Genomic DNA, 20,452 nt, shown 5'->3' on the forward strand with positions numbered 1-20,452 from the left:
TGTGTGTGTGTGTGTGTGTGTGTGTGTGTGTGTGTGTGTGTGTGTGTGTGTGCATTCGCCAATATAGTTTGTTGTATAACGTTCATGGCGTGGTATGAGGTTGGGAGTTTGGTAGAAAAGGGTGGTATGAAGCATGAGTGGAGATGTTTTAGGGTATGGGTGAGGGATGCACATGGTGCGAGGTGAGGCAGGATAGGGATGGGAGGGTAGGTGATGTGAGGTGAGGTGAGGCAAGGGTAGAGGTGTATGAATAACGCTTCTTAGGGCTGGGGTGGTGCACGGCTACAATTTACTCGTATCAGCTCCTCCTCATAGCTGACACGACCAGTGCCGCTCGCTCTCGCCGGGGCCGCTGACGTAGCAGGTGTAGGTGTGCATACCCGCCGCTGGAACCTAAATATTACGGTAGAAGGAAACCTCTGTTGTACATCATTAATATGTCTTCTTGCTGCTGCCAGACGATTGTATTCAAGAGTGCCAAAGTAGTGAAGAGCTTAATGAAGTCTACATGTAACCTCTCTCGTTCGTAAAGGCTTTCTCAGCGGACTAAAATCGTTTGGATAAAATAGTAAAATATAAAGTGCATCATCGGACTGAAGGGGTTAATGAACACGAGGAAATACAGCTTACTCTGACCTCCGCGAAGATCGCTAGACATATATTGTGTTTGTTTGTCCTGGATAACTGAAGGGATGCACTGTACAGTACAATCGGCAGTGTTCAGCGATTAGGTGTTGGGTTTCCATTACGATCAGAAGCTTGTCGGTGCCAAAATTAATGTGTCAGGTGATGCCTGTGGAGTCGCTTGTAGTGCAGACCAGGGACTTGAGCTGTCTGGATCGTGCCTTGCCTCCCATCATTCAGGCTTTACCTTTTTCAGATTGCCTTTGTATATGTGACCAAGGATTGTTGGTTATGAGGCAGGTTTGTTAAGATGGGTTCAATTTGGGTGTTGTCATAAAAACGAATATTGCACAGGAGGTCTTCATCAGTAGAGCTGATATAAAAAAAAGAAGTGTGTAATTACTCCCACTGAACCTTACTGCACATCGCATTGACAGTGCCCCTGTCCAGTGCTTAACAACGAAGGGCAGCCATGTTTGCATCCGGTAATTCCTGTTTCCCGAGGACTTACCTCCATCCTTGTCACCTCCTGACGGTTTTAATCACGGTAGTCTAGATTTCTCAAACTGGAGCGGTTAGATATGGCCTTCAGTAACCCCTTCATAACGAGAGGCCTTTCCTAATACGAATATGATAATTGGGAATTTACAAAAATGTCTTCCGGATGAATGGGTAATACTGGTTGTCCGTCTGTTTGCATACATTACAATTCATACCACTTTTTTTTTTTTTTTTTTAGTAATTTATGGATCACTGATTACTTGGTTATAACTCTGTTTTCCCTGTTCAGTATAAGTATTACACTGACTACCATGTGATATAATGAAACAAAACAGAAAAACGAACAGATGCAAAAACAGTTCTGTCGTGTGTGTGTGTGTGTGTGTGTGTGTGTGTGTGTGTGTGTGTGTAAGAGAGAGAGAGAGAGAGAGAGAGAGAGAGAGAGAGAGTTATAAGTAAGAGCATCAAAGGAACGAGCAGGCTTCCTTGATATTTTTTAGAAAGAGGGGGGTGGACGGGAATTGAGAGAAGAGAGAAATGAGAGAGAACAAGAAAAGAGGGAGACGTAGAAGTAAAGAAGACAGAAGGGTTTGAATAAAGGAGAATGGGGAAGAGAGAGAGAGAGAGAGATCAAAGAGGAGATTAAGAAATGAAATGGGAGAAAAGAGGGAAGGAATGAAGAATGAGGAGGGATCTACGGAGAGGATTAGATGTGGAGGTAAGAGGTGGGGAAGGATGGAAATGAAAAGGACAAGGAGGACGAGAAAAGGGTAGGATCAAAGGCGAGAGAGAAAGAGAGAGAGAGAGAGGGGGGGGAGTGTGTAGGTGTAGAAAGAGGAGTGAGTGAGTGGGGTGACTGGAATAAAAAGGAGAGGGAGGGAGGGTAGGAGTGAAATGACTGGGTGAGAGGGATACATGGAGAGGAGGGAGGGAGGGAGGGGATGGGAGAGAGAGGGGTTCAAGGGGGAGGGGAAGTGTATTTGTATGGAGCGGTATTACGCGCCTACTCGTAATGAGCCTCACACTTATTCTGCATCAACACACACACACACACACACACACACACACACACACACACACACACACACACACACACACACACACACACACACACACACACACACACACACACACACGGAGGATGAGAGGTCAATGCCTTCTGTAACACTGAGGAGGCTGAGTGAGAATTATGGAACGCCATCGCGACCTTCGAAAGGGAACAACAAATATAAGAGATGTGTATAGATTCTTTAATGTTATTGAGGAGATTAACCGCAACATTTCATAGTTGTTAACATCACAATAGGAAGCTTCAGATCATTATCTACTTTGATGAAGTGGTAGTTTTCAGTGCTAGTGATATAAAAATACTGTTTATGTAATGTCAGTCAGTCTATATAGGTGCCTGTGTAAACACACACACACACACACACACACACACACACAATATGTATATATGTATACATATATGTTTCCAGCAGCCGTTGTACACAAGTGCATCAATAGACAACTCGTTTTTGCTGTGCTTCCATCGACAGCGTGCGTTGTGAAAGCAAGGTTGTGTGGACGTGCAGGACAATTCACTGGTATTCTAAATCTGACAGGTTTCCTTTGATGACTTTATTGACATGGTTACGAAAATTCATCGTGGCAGTTGAGATGTTCACATGTGTACTACCATTTTTCACTGATGTACGGCCGTTGAAAATTGTAACTAAAAAAAAAAATCAGAGACCCTGATTAGCACTGAATTACTGTTATCATTTTTCAGGTTTGAGTTTGTACAAATTGTGGCACTGGTAAAAAAGTCCCTCGTCATTCCCCTGCGATTTGAGGTGATGAGAGGTCGGGGGAGGGAGAGGAGGTAGGAGGAGGAGTAGGAGGTGATGGAGAGAAGGTATGATGAGGTAGGTTGTTTGTGTGGACGGGGAGGGGAGGGGGAGGGGGAGAGGATAGATATATAGGCAAAGACCGGAGAAGAGTAAAAAAAAAGAAAGAAAGAAAAAGAAAGAAAGAAAGAAAAAGATGATGAATGAAGAAAGAAGAAAGAATGAGAATAGAGGGATGAAATGGTTGGGCCAGGAAGAAAGGAGAGAGAGAGAGAGAGAGAGGGAGAGAGAAGGCATGGTTAAGGGGGTAGAAGGAAGGAAAAGATAGGGATATATATAAGTAGGAGAATGAGAGGGATGGAAAGAGATGGAACGGAATGGATGGTCGGGGAGGTTAGAGGGATAGATTGGGTGATCAAGAACAGCGCAACTCCTGGCGTATAGGTCGACACCCGCTGCCTCCCATAATACGCACAGAGAGGCGGCGTAAGTAATGGTTGTAGTTCCACGGGGGGTCTAGGAAAAAAATGTATGTATAGTAAATGTGATGTATGGTGGAAAGATTTGATGGCACCGCCTCAAACCACTGTGAAGACGGTGGCTGTACTTAGAGAGAGAGAGCGAATATCGTCAGCACTCAGATTTGTCTTGTTAGTGAGTATATTAGTGTGTATGTTACAATAACTGTTCTGTGAGTCTTGTACCCAGACTGAATATCGTTGTGGAATGTGATAGACATTAAGAATTGTTGCACAATTTAGTTAAAAATAATATTAATTTTAGTGAAAATGTATTTTGTTGAGCCTACCAATCGCATCTTCTTAATACAAAATTCTGTTGCATATATCTGTCATGAAAACTGTCTCTATTTATTCTGTCACTTGTTTAAGGCGCTGACAACAAAGCTAATAAAACTGTTGTAATTTACCTGCATCATCGTCACAACTGGCCTGGTGATCGGTTAAGGCCGTGATACTCTGAAATCCACCTTAGTGCCACAGGGCTTGAGTCGTAGGTTAAGGAGGCTCCCCAGCACCTCTTAGTGGCCGGTATAGCCAGTATATTATTGTATCTAGCACATTGGAAAGAAGAATGATAGAAACCGCCTTTTCTCCCACTAGAATATGACCTCAGGAGATTTCTCGAACGCCGTAATGACATCACCAGTGTACATTTGAATCTGGGACAGCTTGAGTGTGTAGTGGAGGTCTGGCACTTGGTACATCTGCCAGCCATGACGTATGAACATGCTTATTGGTGGCAGTAGCATGAATAAGAGGATATGTCAATTTTCTGTCTGAAGTGGCCAGGTAACTATTATGCATGAATGTCAGATGATGTAGCTACAGTAGACCTCCGATTTACACTGATATCGTTCCATTTTGAAATTTGGTATACATGCTGTGCACACGAATGACTTTGCGCAGTTTAATGCAATGTACGTATGAGTATGTTGTGCACTTTGTCAGATCACTGCTGCATATTTCGTGATTTTTTTTTTTTTATGCAAGGAAGAAGGAACCAAAGGCAGATACAGCCATACGCACATCAGTCCAGCTCAGACGCCCGTAACCACCACACAAGTATTGGTGTAGTGATCGTGAAGCCTACGTCACTCGAGAGGATTTGACCGTGAAGTGCATGTCAGATCTCGTTTAATTATAAGGAAGAGTAATATTGGAGCATTATTATTGCGGCATTGGTCTCTTTACTTAGCTTTGAGTTTGCACAAGTTGTCACACACACACACACACACACACACACACACACACACACACACACACACACACACACACACACACACACACACACTACAACATTACGTCTCCATGGAAATTATTTTGGGCATAATTTTAGGCCTACTTCAGGATCACATAGGCCGAAGTAAAAGGGAGTAATTATCATGATAGAGGCAGCACATAGGCCCTTAAAAGCCTGTAGTGGCCAGTGTATAGGGCCCAGCACCGCCTAGGCAAAGAGAAGGGGGGAGGCAGGAGGAGGGAGGAGAGAGGGGTAAAGGGAAGGAGGGGAGGGGAGCCAGAGAGGTGGGAAGGGATGTACAACAAAAAGAAAATGGAGAGTTGGAGGAAGAAGGAAGGAGGGTGGGGATAGGGGAAGGAACCTGGAGGGAGGGAAAATGAGGATACAAGGAGGCGGGAAGGAAAAAAATGTGGAGGGAAAGGGGGAGAGAGGGTAAGGAATGAAAGTGTAGGGAGTTAACTAGATAGAGAGCAAGAAGGAGAGACCAGGCGTGAGGAGAGGAAGTGGAGGAAGGACGATGGTAGATGGAGGCTGGAAGAAGGTATGGAGGGAGGTGGAGGTTACAGGAGACGGGAGGAAGAAAATGGAAGGAGGGAAAGAAGGTTTAGAGATGGAATGAGAGTAGACGGGAAAGATGATGGTTGTTGTGAAAGGAGAAAAAGAATGGGGAGCACAGTAACAGAAGGAAGGAGAGAAAAAGGAGAGAGTGAGAGAAGGATGGAAGGAAAGAGGAACGAGACAGTAACAGAGAAATGGAAGCGAGTGATGGAGAGAGAATGGTTACGGGAGAACTAGAGTGGTAGAGGGACGGAAAGAGGGAGGGAAGAAAAGTGAGGATGGGGAAGGAAAATCAAGAGGAAAGAGGAGATGTGGCGGGTGGAGGAAGAAACGTGGAGATGAAGAGAGAGAGACAGGAGTGATGAGAAGGGGCGAAGGAGGGAAAGTGAGGGAGACTGTGAAAAATAACAAAGGAAGGATGATGTGGCGAAGATGGAAAAGAAGAAAGGAGGGAAGGAGAAACGAGCGAAAAGAGACAAGAAAAGATCGGAAAAGGAAACTGAGAGAGAGATTGCTAATGATCACCAAGCGTGGATGAAAATCGGAATAGATGAGCGACGTTTGCTATTTTATTCTTGGTATCTGCAGACGATTTTATTCAGCCAGTGCGAGTCTTTTCAAGCTTGAGGGGTTAGATGTAGCCTTAATCAATCCCTTCATAACTACGATTGAACGCAGTCATTGAGTAAAATCGTCTGGTGGTAGGGTGGTTAAAATAAAAAAAATAATTAAATCATTGGGTTGAAGGGAGTCCAGTGAAGGCCTTTTTCACTTGCTGTCTGGCCACCACTAGTTGCCTTTATTTTGCGTAAGAGGACTGGATAAAATATTCTCATGTAGTGTTGGGGTAAAATTGTAACCCTTCCAGTTCGCAAAATTTCTCGCGAGTTGAATAAAATTTTGCATGAACAGCGAAAATTAAAAAAATAATCGTGTTTATTGAACGGCTATAGAAAGGAGAAATGAGAAAGAGAGATAGGTCCAGTAGAGGTAGGGTAGGGGGGTAAAGATGGGGCAGGGAGTGTAGTTGACGGGTGTAGGCGAGGGGGGTAGTTGAGGGAGATATAGGTGGGAGGGTGAAGTTGAGTAGTGCAGTTGACGGGGTGGAGGGAGGAGGAGGAGGGAGGAGGAGGAGGAGGAGGAGGAGGTGGAGTGTTAACCCTTTCATGACGGTGGGTATCTCATGATCTGAATAGAATTGTGTGGCAGTAGCAAGAATATGAAAAAATATATATATAAATTATCTTACTGAATAAAATGATGGATTGTTGCCGACCCTTTCACAGCGTTCGGCCTTTTTTCTGTCCTAAGTAAAATCATCTGGCAGCAGCAGGGATTTAAAAAGGCGTCAACATAATGAAGAGGTTGGGAAAACGGGAGTTCCGTAGAGGGTACAGGGGGATAAAAGAAAGGATATAAGACATGGTTGAAAAAATGAAAGTGAGGAGAGTGGACAAGAGCTTTTAAGATGGTGAAGGAATCAGAAAGGGTTAAGGAAGGAAGAGAGAGGAGACGTGGTCGAAGTCAAGGGGGGAGGGGTGAAGATAAGGACCTAAGGAACGGAAGAGAGAAGGGGAGGGGAGGGAGGAGAAGAGAAGGAAGGAAGGGAAAGGGAAGACAACGGGAAAGGGAAGCGATGGACAAAGTGAGGAGAGATAATGGGAAAGGGGGAGGGATGGTAATGGAGAAAAGAGAAGTGAAGAGGAGGGGAAGAGGGGAGAGAATAAAAAAGAGGGGGGAGGAGAATAGGAGAGAGGAAGGAAGGAGAAAAGAGAAGTGGGAATGAGATGGGTTTAGGGGGAGAAGAAGAAGAGGAAGGGAGAGGGGGAGGGATGGAAGAATAAGGAAAGGCAAGATGAGATGGGAAGGGGAGGGGAGGAAAGGAGAGAGGGGAGAGAAGAGGATAGGAGAAGGGAGAGAAGAGAAAGGGAAAGGTTAGGAAGGCGAGAAAAGAAGAAGAAAGAAGAGAAGAGAAGAGAGGGTGGAGGGGGAAAGAGAGGGGAGAGGAGAGAAAAGGGGGTGGGGAGGGGAGGAAAGAAGGGAGAAGGGGAGGAGAGGGGAATGGAGTGGAGAAGAGAGAAGTGGAAAGGAGAGGGGAGGAGGGGGGAGTCAAGAAGAGAGAAAGAGAAGGTAAGGGAGGAGGGGGTAGAGGGTGTGTAGGTTCTTAAGTGCTGGGCTAAGATGAAGGCCTCATTAGTCGTCTCTTTGAACTGCATTGTAAAGGCTTTTGACATTTTAGAGGACCATACCCCCTCCCCTCCCCCACCCCTCTCTGCCATACCCCTTTCTTTCACCCCTACCCCCTTCCTGTCTCACCCAACCCCTTCTTTAGTAAGCTTCATCTCTCTCTCTCTCTCTCTATCCCATATATATATATATATATATATATATATACAGTCTATCTATTTACAGTGCCTGTGTTTTTCCCTCTCTTCCCTTCCTTTAGTTCCCTCTCCCCATTCCATCCCACATACAGCGTCCACCTCTCCCCATCCCATCCACATTTTCCTCACCTCTGTGTTTCCCTTTTCTCAAGTCTCCTTCCCACCTCACTCATCCCCAATTCCTTCCTCATTTCACTTTCATGTCACCTCATCCTCTCATCACCTCACGTTTTCCTGTCGCCAACAGAACTCATTTTTCCTCCCTTTTCTCCTCTCCTTTTTCCTCTCTTGGTCCACTCTCTCAGATTCACATACTTTCTAATTTCCTCTTTCGCTTTACCTAATATTACATTCCCTACCTCTTCGGCCCCCACCTACCTTTTTCTCTCCTCCTTTTCGCCTCGTCTAATCGTTTATTCTCAGCCTAATTTTGCCTCCAACGACATTTTCTTCCTGCCTCTTGGTATTCCCGCATACTTCATTCTCTGCTTCATCCTGCTCCACCTACGTTGTTTCTTCCACCTCTTGTTGTGTCTTTCTTCAGGTTTCACTTCTTTCGCCTCCACTTCCTCAGCTTTCTCCACTCATAATTCCCAACGCCCGTCCTTCCTCTTCCCCCCCCCCCTCCTCATCTTCCTCTGTCTTTTGTCCATATCCTCCCTTTTCTCCCCGTTATCACCCCTCTAACCTCTTTCTCCTCCACCTCACCCGCTTTCCTTCAGTCTTTAGCCTCCCCTCACTTTTCGTTTAGTAACCACAAACCTCTCCATCCTTTTCCCCTCCCCTCCCTTCACCTCCCTTTCTTCCAACCATACCTTTCCCCTGCACTTCCCTCCTTCCTTCCTCCAACTCCCCTCATTTTCCAACCCCTCCCTTCTTCATCTACCCCTCCCTTCATCTCCCTCTTTTTTTTGCCTTACCTTCTCCCTTGCTCCGCTTCCCTCCTCCCCTGCTACCCCTATTCCCCTTCCTCTCAGCTCCCCATTTTTTCCTCTCCCCGGACGCGGCCTCACCAAAGGACGGCCAGATCTGCTTTGAACCTGCTCCTGCCAAGGCTGATTTTTCCTCCATCTCTTTTCTCCCCACACACTGCCCTCCTCCCCTCTGCAAGCTCGACCCTCACTTCTTATTTCCAGGCGTCGTGTAGGCCGTATATGTAGTCTCGGAGGGTAGGGGAGAGAGAGAGAGAGAGAGAGACGCACACACGAGCTATTTATTGTAGAAAATTTTCATGGTTACTTGAAAAAAAAAAAAATGGACGGTCATGTTTCTGTCCTATAGAGTGTAAGTATATCCGTGCAGTTCCTTATCATGTGTTCCTTTTAATGTGTTACCGGGATGCTGTTGGCCTAATGTGTATAATTTGGAGTGCTGTTGTGTGTTCCAGGTGCTGTTAATTTTGTAGAGTGCTGATGATGTGTATTGTGGAGTTCTGTGTAGGTGTATTATGGGAAACTGTGTGTATTATGGGTATTGTTCATGTGGTCAATGGGGTAAATGGTAAGGCTAATGGGTTCTATAAGGTAATGGTGGTGTGGTTGATTTGGTGGTATTCCTGTGTTTTGCTGGGTGTTTTATTTGTTTTTGAAATGATTAAGTTTACAGTTACCATTCATGCCTTGGATGGAGTGATGTCATTGCTCCGCTACGATCGCCCTTTTTCTAGTTTATTATTATTTTGTAGTTTATTATTGACGACTTCATGCAGTTTCGAAGAGACTTGAAGGGGGTTGGATAGAGGCTTCACTTAATCCTTTCACTACAGGGTGGCTCGCCGTGGCTGAATGAAATCGTCTGGGAGTAGGAAAAAGAACTACAAAAGAGGTTATTGAAGATGTTAATGTGGTGTGTTGGACGGTGTGTTATTGGTGTTATTATGTTTTATTTAATTATTTTTTTGTAGATGTGTTACGGGGTGATCTTCATGTGCTCTGGTGTCCTGGTTAAACCCTTCAGTACGATGATGTCTGTATGTTATGCCCTTAGAATCGTTTGGTTACTGATTTAGCCCAAGAGGGAGTTTGGAAATGATTGGAATTTTACATATAACTGCATTAACCCTTTCACTAGTAGATGTTTCCCTCTAAAATTAGAAAAAAAAAAGTCTGTAGGTTGCAAAAATGATATATATAAGACGTTCTTGGTATGAAAGGGTTTATGAAATCCAGTGTTTATCTTTGTAGGCTACCCGTATCAGAGAGAGAGAGAGAGAGAGAGAGGAAAACCATAGGGAGCTTAATAGGGGGTCAGAAGGAGAGGCTGGTTACCGAGGGAGGGAGGAAAAAAATCTTTCATTAATTAAAAGGAAAATCTCCCAGGTTGGACGCAGTATTGGTTTTAGTGGTAGTTGTGGTAGTAATGGTGGTACATGTGGTAGTGGTATAGTAGTTGTGGTAGTAATGGTGGTAGATGTGGTGTACTTGTATGTAGTATTAGTGTGGTAGTTTTGGTAGTAGTGGCTATGGTGGGATTGGTAGCAGTGGTGTTAATTTCAGTGGCTATAACAGAGTGGGTGCTGGTAATATTTTTGGGTGGGGTCTTGGTGGGTAATGATGGAGGTGGGCTTGAGGAACGGAGGAAAACGGAAGAGACAAACAGACAGACAGACAGACTTTCGGTCGACTCAGCATAAGGGAGAAAAATTTGTTATGTTTGCACATTGTGAAAGCATTTTGAAGTTAAAAATACTTCTATTACCTTTCTCTTAGCATCCTCTTGGTCATGGATGACAGAGCCACTCGTAGGTTGTTCAGTCTTTCGTCATGAAGCTCTTCACAAATGAAGACACTAGCTTTGTTGCACTATTGTATGTTGTACGGATTCTGATTTGTCACGGTCTTAACAGGGTAAGAGGACCAAATACGGACTGTATATTCCATGTGTGGTCGTGGTTAGGCTATTATGTAATGATATTTAGTATGTGAATTTGCCATTGATGAATTTCAGAATTCCTCTTGCACTTTCTTAATTCTATATCTTTTTTTACAAACATTTGGTACTGTTTTCAGTGCCTGGTCTCCAGTATTTGATATTTGTTTTTGTGTGTCAGAGAACGTGAACCAACAGAAGAGAGAGAACGAGGAAAAAAAAAAAAAAAAAAATGAAATAGAGAAAGCCATGACATTAGGCCCAGTCTTGCCCCGCTCCCCACTGTGTTTGGGGGTCATTAAGGGGGTAGGGGGCAATTAAAATGTAGGGGTGGCTTTACTTCCGGCTCGCACTCTTTGATCTCTCTCTCTCTCTCTCTCTCTCTCTCTCTCTCTCTCTCTCTCTCTCTCTCTCTCTCTCTCTCTCTCTCTCTCTCTCTCTCTCTGTCATCCTTCTATTATCTCTTACAGTTCGCCTCCATTGACTTTCACCCTTTCCCAATTTCTCCTCCTCTTCCTCTTCTGTCCATTTCCACGTCCTTTTGTCTATACTCTCCTGTGTTTCCCATTTTCCTCGGCTTTACCTACGATTATCTCCCATTCCCCTTTTCCTTTGGCCAACTTCCCTCTCCTTTTTCTGTTTTCTTATCCCTCTCTGCTCTTTCTCCTTTCCCTGCTTCTCCTTTACCCCCAGTCCTTCTTCTTCATTCCCTTTTCCTCTTCTCCTTTTCCTGTTTGCCTTCCTTGTTCATTTTACCCTCCACGGTTCGTCCTTTCCCTTCTCTTCTCCTCTTCTCCTTTCTCTTCTCCTCTGCTAATTCAGATTCCTTTCTCCTTTTCTTCTCTTACCTTGTCTCCCCCTTCTCTCCCCTTCAGGTTTCTTCCCTCCCCATTCCTTTCCATTCCATCTTTCCTTCCTTCCAATCCTTTTTTCCTTTTCAACCCTCCCACTCCCTTTCTCATTCTCCTCTTCCATTTCATTCTCTCCAACCCCCTTTCCATATCCCTTCCTGAGACCTTCATTTTTCCCTCCTCATCCTTCCCACTCGCTGTTCCCCTCTCTCCCCGTCCTTTCCTTTCCCCTTCCCCCTCTCCCTTTCCCCCGCCCCCTCCTTCTCTCCCTTCTCCCCATTCCCCCCTCCCCCCATCAGTGTAGGGGTAGCGGCAGTATGGATTTCCTATAACACTTACTCCCAACTTTTCCACCGCAATAGGTTTCTTCATTCAGTTGTCTGGAGCCACTCGCCCCCTGCAGGTGTGTTGTGGGGCCCAGTTACCCCCACCCAACCACCCACCCACTTATATACCCCCAACACACACACACACACACACACACACACACACACACAAACTGTCCTTCCTTTTAACTCATTCCCTCTCCTTCACCATTCTTTCTCTCCCCTCCTTCATTCCACTTCTTTCCTTTACCGTTTCTGCACCTCCTCCTTCCTCCTGCATTCCCTTCCTTGTCTTCCTTCCTTTCTCACCTCCATTCCATCTTCTGTCCCTTTCTCTCATCCCGTCTTTCGCTTAGTCTTTCCCTCTTTGTCCTTCTTATTTTTTTCCCTCTTATTCTTTCCAAATTTTTCCCTCTTCGTCGTTTCTCTCCCCTCTTCGTTTTGTTCTTTCCCACTTTCCCCCCTCCTTGTTCTTCTCGTCCTCCCCTCTCCCTACCTGCCTCTTTTACCTTGTTCTTTCTCTACTTTCCTTCCCTCCATCCTCCCCGCCCCCTCGCCACTTGCTTCTTCTCTGCTTCTCCTTTCTCCTTCTTTTCCACCCTCCCTCCCCTTGTTCCTTCTTTCCTCCCTTTTCCTCCTCCCTCCCTCCCTCGCCTTGTTCCTTCTTTCCTCCCCCTTCTCTCCTTCCTCCCTCCCTCCCTATAACCTTACATCCTCATTAGTCAACTCCCACCGTCCCTCCCTCCCTCCGTCTCTTATACCTACCTGCCTTGCATATCTCTCTCTCTCTCTCTCTCTCTCTCTCTCTCTCTCTCTCTCTCTCTCTCTCTCTCTCTCAGACCGTGAAAGTAGAGGTTTACGTTGCAAATTTCACCTTTTTATCTTCTTTTATGCTGCTGAGGGAAACCGTGTCGGGGCTGGAAGTACATGAATTATAAAGAGAATATCATGGTGCAATAGGCAAAATGAATCGCAAAGGAATAAGGGTTAGGAGGCTGGATTGCCACCTAGAGTACGGCCCAGCGTACGAGAGGTAAGGAAAGAAATAGGGTGACAGACAGACAGACAGACAGGCAGACGGACTGATTGGTTGGCAGAGACGGCTGGCAGGCTGGGTGAGGGAGGGGGGGGAAATGGATATGGAAGAGTGGCAGAGGTAGGGATGAGGCAGGGTAGCAGAGGCAGGATGATGGCAGGGAGGGCAGTAAGATGGGCAAGGTGGCTTGGGAGGCGAATTGACAAGGTGCTGTAGGTTGACTGGGTACGTGGGAGGAAGGTTAGACAGATGAAGAAGGTAGGCGGGAAGAAAAAGGGGAAGAGAGGAAGTATAGGGGACATGGAAGTAGAGAGGCAGGGTTGGTAGGTTGGTAGAGTAGGCAGGGCCACAGGATAGGAAGGGTGGTCATGGGAGCATGTTAGACCAGAGAAGAATAGACAGACACTGGAAAGGGAGGGTGCGCAGAGTAGGGAAAGTGGTAGGAGAGGTAAAGTTGGCAAGGAGGCAGAGATGGCAGGGGTGACAGAGGTTGTAGAAAGCTAGAATTGATAGAAGAAACAAAAGTGGCAGGGAAGCAGGCCTGGCGAGGTGGCAACATTTGGAGGGGAGGCAGAGTTAGCAGGGGAGACAGGGGTGGCAGACAGGTAGAGTTGGCAGAGGTGACAGGGGAGGCGGCAGGGGAGACAGAGTTGGCAAGGGTGGATGGTAGGCAGGGGGACCACCGTACACAGACCATGAATAAATCTGGCTTGCAATCGATTCAGCCATTTCTTAGGCATGAGAGAGACCGTGTGTGTGTGTGTGTGCGCGCTTGGATGGATGACCGTCTGTGTATGTGTATGGCGTGTATAATTTTTCACACGCATATCGTTTTATGTATGTAGGTAGCTATTGTGTGTATGTAGCTGAGAGCGCATGTTTATGGTTAATTCTGTTACACACACACACACACACACACACACACACACACACACACACACACACACACACACACACACACACACACACACACACACACACACACACACTGCAACACAAACACGCAAACAAACACGCTTGGTAGTTTTGCTTACTGTGTAGATTTTTTTCTTCCTTCCCTTCCTCCCCCGCCTCCTCCTCAGATATCCTCGGTCCCCCACCGCCTTTCCGTCCTCTCTTTCCTCTCCAGTTTTCCTTGATTTTTCCTGCTTTTCCTTTCATTTTTCTTATTTTTCCTCCTCCAAGACATTTTTTCCTCTCTCTCTCTCTCTCTCTCTCTCTCTCTCTCTCTCTCTCTCTCTCTCACTTCATTTTTCATGTTTCCCTCTGCTATTATTTCTTTCTCCCTCGTGGCTCCTTTTCTGGCTATCCAATTTGACTGTCCTACTTACTGTTCCATCTGCCCATCATCTACTGCCACCTAGCCACCAAGATCCTACTGCTCTCTCTACCAGTCCTGTCTACCTGCTTATCCACCTACTGTCTGCTTACCGACCTACCTACGCAGCATCTACCTATCTGCCACCAAACTTACCTGCCTTCATACCTACCCACCTGTCAGCCTTTCTGCAGTTCCTGCCAACGTCATGAGTGTTTTTCTGCCATCTTATCTACCTACCTACCGACCTGCCTACCTACCTACCTACTGACCTACTTACCTGCCTACATACCGACCTATTTACCTACCTACCGACCTACTTAACTACCTACCTACCTACCTACAGAAGAGCGGGTATTCAGAGAGAAAAGGAAGCCTGGCGCTTAATATTTGAAAAAGGGTGTGTTGAATATGGGAGTGTGAAAGAGTGTGAGGGAATATGAGGAAGTAGAATGGAATATTAGGGAGTGTAAGGTAGGATGAGGAAGTATGAGGGAATATTAGAGAGTGTGAGGGAGTAGAAGGGAATATCAGGGAGTGTAAGGGTGAATGAGGAAGTGAGAGAGAATATTAGCGGATTTTGTAAGGACGATGAGGAAGTGGGAGGGAATATTAGGGAGCGTAAGGGAAGATGAGGAAGTAGAAGGGAATATTAGGGAGTGTAAGGGAGGATGAGGCAGTGTAAGGGAGAATAAGGCAGTGTGAGAGAGGAGAGAAAGGATGAGCGAATGTGAAGGAGTGTGAAAGTAGGTAAGGAAGTGTGAGAGAAGCAGAGTAAATGTGATTGAGTATGAAGAACCCGAAGACACAAATTTTGGTGTAAGTGCAAAAAGGGAGAAGTAAGAAAGTAAAGTTATAAAGTATAGGAAAGGAAAGGAAATAAGGATGTGAAAAGCAAAATTAAGAAAGAAAATAGGAAAGTAAAGAGGAAAAGAAGGTAAGAAAGAAAAAGATAAAATGGCGTGTGAAGGGGAAGAAAATATTGCAACACGAGCACACGGGTGAATAAGGAAAGTAGAAGGGAGCTGCCGTGTTCTCCCTACCTCCCTCTCTCCCTACCCACATCCCTCCCTCCCTCCCTACCCACCTCCCTCTCTCCCTACCTGCCCGTCTCCCCCCTCCTTCTTTCTTTCTCTCCCTACCTCCTCCTCCTCCTCCTCTCTCTACCTGTTCCTTTTTCCACCCACCCCTCTTTCTTTACGAACTTCCCCCCCCATCTCTCTCTCTCTCTCTCTCTCTCTCTCTCTCTCACACACACACACACACACACACACACACACACACACACACACACACACACACACACACACACACACACCAAGGACCATTAAATCTGTTGTTGTTTGCCATCCTTTGTACGCCTGTTTAATTAAGGCTTATTCTGTCATTCCTCCCCTTTTGCTTCCTTTCCTTCCTATTTTTCTCCTCGTTAGTTTCTTTTTTGCATGTTTCTTCTTTCTTCCTCGTCCACCTCTCTCTCCCATGTTTATTCAGTCCTCCCAGTTTCCTCTCTCCTCAGCCCCAGTTTTCTTTCTTTCTTTTTTTCTTTCTTTTTCTACAAAGTTCGTGTTATTATTTTTGCTTTGCCTCTAACTTTCCCCCAGACTCCAGCGTATTCCAGGATTTACATGTTATTTTTATTCTGTTAGCGAGTTTAATTTAGATTTGCTGAGAAGAGAGTAGACTCGTTTTGGCGCAGGTAGGCCCATGTGCAGGCTGGCCGGCTAGCTCGCTCCCTCACCGGCCTATCTCCCCTCTTCACTACTCTTTCCCCTCTCTTCTTACTCTTCCTCTGCTCATCATCACTCTTCATTTGCTTCTGCCTAACACCTTTTAACTTTCTTTTAATTTACCACGACTTAGGAATAATAATGTGGGATAAAATGCTTAATACAGGCAGGAAATGTTGAAAATATGGCGTTTTCTGGTTCCCCTCTACTCCCATACGTCCCTCTTCCCTCCGCCCCCCTTTGGTGACGCAAGATTGGCAACCCTGCCCGCCCAGATGGTCACTCCTACCCCCCTCCCTCCTTCCCTCCACCCCTCTCCCTCCTCCCCTCCCTTCCTCCTTACCTATCCCCCCTTCCCCTCCCATCCCTACCTAGTTTTCTTCCATTTCCCTTTCCTAGCCCTCCTTTCTACCTAGCATTCCTCTCTTCCCTCTCCCTCCTCCTTACCTAATCCCTCTCTCTTTCCTCTGTAGCTTTCCTCTTTTGCCTTCTATGTCCTCCTGTCTTCGTAGCATTCCTCTCCTACCTCCCTAGCTTTCCTCTCTCCCCTCCCTGGCTCTCATGCCTTCTCTCCCTAGGGTTGACCTCTTCCCACCTACCACCACCTCCCCTTCTACCTTCTCCCTTTCTTACTTTTCCTTATTCCTCGTATCGTTCCTTTCTTTTCCTGTACTTTCATTTCATTCTTGTTTCTGTCCTTAGCTCCATTAGTTCCCTCTCTCTCTCCACTTTTCCTTCCTTTCCTATCTAGCACTCCTTGTCTTCCCCACTGTTTTCCTCGTCTCTCTGCTCATTCCTCATCTCCCTCCGTCCCCTCATACACTGACTTTCCTTGCCCCTTCTCATTCCCTTTCTTCCTCTTTCATTCTCCACTCCTATACGCCTCCTTTTCCACTTCTTTCCTCCCCCTTGCCTTGCCAAATGAACTTTACACCACCTCCTCCTGTCTCGTCTCTCCCCAGTCCACTTCTCTCCCTCTCTCCTTTACTGTCTCATTCCCCTTTCCTCATTGTTTCCTCTCTCCTCCTCCCTCCTCTCCTTCTCATTCTTCTGTACACTCCTTCTCATTATCCTCGTATTTCCTCCCCTTCTCCTCTTTTTCCCCCTCCTCTATTCTTCCCTTTTTCCTACTCCTCTCTTATTTTTCAAACATCGCCACCTTCCTTTTTTCCCCTTTTTGCTTCCTTCCTTCCTTATGCTTCTTTCCTACCCTATCCTTCCTTCTCACTCATTCCTCTCTCCTCTCTTGATTTAATTTCCTCTACCTTTCCCTTCCCTGTCTGACTTCATTCTCCTTTCCTCTCCTTTACCCTTCTCGCCTCGCGCCTCTTACTCCACTCTCACAGTCTATTTCCTACTTTTTCATTAATTTTCTTTCCTACTCCCTTCCTTTCATCTTTATTTCCATCTTCCTCTTCCCTTAGCTTCTCCAGCTGGTCATCTCTCCCCTCCATCTACGTTCTCTCATCCTCCTCCCCTCTCTTCCTCTCCCCCTCTCTTCACCCTTCCCTTCCCTCCATCTCTCTTCCCCCATCCGCTTACTTGCCTTTCCTCTCCTCGTCCTTCTTCTTCCACTTTTTTATTCTGTCTTGGCAGCTTTTTCTTCCTCTTCTTCCCTAACTATTCCCCTTCCTCTCCCCTGTCTTTACCTCCCTCATCCATCCCCCACTGACCTATTTCTCTCCCCTCCCCCGTCTCCTTCTCTCCCCTTAGCATTCTCCCCTCCCATTTACGATACCGCCCACACCCTCCCATCCATTTTAGCAACCTCACCCGCTCCTTTTATTCTCCCCTACACCCATTTCCCTTCCCTCAGTATTCCCTCTCCCTTCTCTCCCCTCGCCAGTTTAATCTTCTCCCTTTTCTTCTCCCCTCACCCTCATTCCCTTCCCCTCATCTTCCCACAGCATTCCCCCCACCCCCACTTCCCCTGCCTTTCCCTCTACATTCCCCCCCTCCTCATCCCTGCTTCTCCTCCTTTCCTCCCTCCCCTCCCAACCCTGTAGCCTACCCCTGCTTCGCTCCCCTTATCTCCCTTTCCCCTCACCCCCATTTTCCCTCCTCTTTATATTCTCCCCTCATCTTTACATCCCCTTCCTTCCCTCCTTTCCTCCCGTCTCTCTCCCGTTTTCTCTCAGTTCCCTCTCACTCCCCCTTCTTTTCCCAACCTCCCTCCCTTTATCACTCCCCTCTCTCTCACATCTTTCCTCTACATTCATCTCACTCATTCCCCATTTCTTCCCCAGCTTGCTTGTCCTTTCACTCCCCCTCCCCTCCTACACTCCTCCTCCTCACCTATACTTTCCTTCTCTACATTCACCTCACTCACTTCCCTTCCTTCCCCAGCCTCCTCTTCTTACCCTTCACCTCCATTCCCCTCCCCTTCCCAGCGCGTAGGATTGGCCAGCGAGGGGAGGGAGGAAGGCCGCCATTGGTCAGCGCCTTGATCAATGGGTGACGTCACTATCTCCCCTCACCCTCCTCACCTCCCCCACTCCCCCCGCCCCACACTACTAGGCCTAAGTCTGCAGTTTTTTGCACCGCCTTCGCTATTGATCAGGGGGGGTTGCCAGCGCCTACGGGGAAAGAGGGGAGGGGGTGGAAGGGGGGGAGAAGCTAGGGAAAAGGGAATGAGAAAAAGAAAGGAAGAAAAGGGGAAAGGAGGGGGAAAAATAGGAAGAGGAAAAGGGAATGGGAAAAAGAGATGAAGAAGAGGAAAAATATAGTTGGAAGAAAGTAAGGAGGAAGTGGGAAAAAGAGGAGGTGAAGCAGAGATGAGAAGGGGGAAAGAAGAGAGAGAACGGAGAGGAGAAGAAAAGGGAAAGAAGGAAAATGAGCAGGAAATAAGAGGAAAATGAAGGGAAGGAAAAAGGTGGACAGGGAAAGAAGAGAGGAAGGGAGGAAAAGGAAGGAGGGGGTGGAATGAGGGAAGAGAAACGAGAAAACAGAGAAGGAAGGAGAAAACAAAGAAAGAAGTGAAAGGGGAGGAAAGGAAGAGAGGAAAGGAAAACTTAGCAAAAAGAAAGGAATAACACTAGGAAATAAGAGGCCGAAAACTAATACAGAAGGAAACAGTAAGGGGGAGGTAGGAAAAACAAAGAAAGAGAGCGAGGATTATGAGAGAGGAAAGGGGGGAAAAGGAATGGAAGAGAAATCCGAAAAGTTGGAAAAGGGTAAGAATGAAAAGAAAGAGATATTTTGAGAGAGAAGGAAAAGAAATGAAAAAGAAGAATAAAAGAAAAAAAGGAATCACAACTTGAAGGGAAAGTGAAACATGGAAGTAAACTGATAGAAAAGGAAAATGCAAGCGTGAAACAGGAAGGACAACAGGAAAAGGAGTAACTGGAGGAGAAAGAAAGAAAAGGAAAAAAATGGGAGAAATTATAGAGTGAGAGGAAGGAGGACTGAGTGAAGATGATTGGCAAAGAGGTAAACAAGAGTGAAGAAGAAGAGGAAACTGAGGAAAGAGGGCGATGTAAGAGGAAGCAGAGAGAAATGAAAGGCGATTGAATAGAAAAGGAAAGTGTGAGGAGCCAAAAAGAGTAAAAATCTGCGGAGAGGAAAGAAGAGAAAGAGATAACACAGGAAGGAAGGAAGGAAGTTGAGAGAGAGAGAGAGAGAGAGAGAGAGAGAGAGAGAGAGAGAGAGGCGCCTCAATTAAGATGAAAAAAGGGGAAGAAACTTACAAAAAGAACGGGAACAATAAACAAAAAACGGATATAGAATGAAACCAAAACAGGAGATGAGGAAGAAAGATAAATAAGGATAAATGAGAGAGACAAGTAACGGGGATTAGTACAACCCCTAATCGATAAATAGAACGCTTTAATACGAACCATATTGGCGATAAATTGGGTTATGATACCGCGGTAGTCCTTATTACTTGTGTTATTTCCCATCAGCCTCACCCTCCCACGCACCCACACCCAGAGAGAGAGAGAGAGAGAATGTCCTACTTGTACTATATATGTATTTTTCTTTCTACAGGTGAGTGATGGCCCCTCGTACAGAAAACGGGATCCCGAATGCCCACAATACCCCATTAGAAAACGTAAGTATGGAATTTAGATATTATTTATAGACTATTTTTTTTTTTTTCGTTCATTGTTTACTACTTTGACGCGGATTTTAACCGGTTTCCAAGATACCGTAACACCTCTTCTTTACCTATTTATTCTGCAGATTACTCCTCATTTTCCTCTTTATTATGACTGATGGAAATACTGAGTCGAAAATAAAAACATATAAAGGACGTCGAGGTGAATGCTGAGGTGTAATACGGAAAATAAATCACTAAGGAAACGGTGCTACGAAGAATCCATTGTCATTTACGGTCCTCTGTGTCATTAATTCATAGCTCAGAATATATGAGAAATTCTAAACCTTTTCCCGATTTTCGCTGCCTTTAAATCTATATCACCCCGATTTTTGTACTGAGAGAGAGAGAAATTCCCAAATAAAGCCAAAACTGGGTGACATCAGTTCAGTGGAGCATTGTGGAAATATTCTGCACCCTGTCGTCAGTATTTTAGTCTCTCTCTCTCTTTCTCTCTCTCTCTCTCTCTCTCTCTCTCTCTCTCTCTCTCTCTCTAATTCTGCTTTTCTTTTTAATCTTGTTCCTTTCCATGTATATTTAGTCAGTCATTCCTTTAATATCGGTATCTTT

General features: G+C 45.8%; 1 protein-coding gene across 1 annotated transcript in view; it reads left to right on the forward strand.

The window, feature by feature from the left end:
- LOC145412599 (uncharacterized) overlaps positions 1-20,452 on the forward strand; it is a 319,753-nt gene that overhangs the window by 167,283 nt on the left and 132,018 nt on the right. The window lies entirely within an intron of this gene.

This window comes from Coenobita brevimanus, chromosome 93 (assembly GCF_032717465.1).
Source record: "Coenobita brevimanus isolate Jiangsu-jjx chromosome 93, ASM3271746v2, whole genome shotgun sequence".
In the NCBI taxonomy this organism is placed as follows: Eukaryota; Metazoa; Arthropoda; class Malacostraca; order Decapoda; family Coenobitidae; genus Coenobita; species Coenobita brevimanus.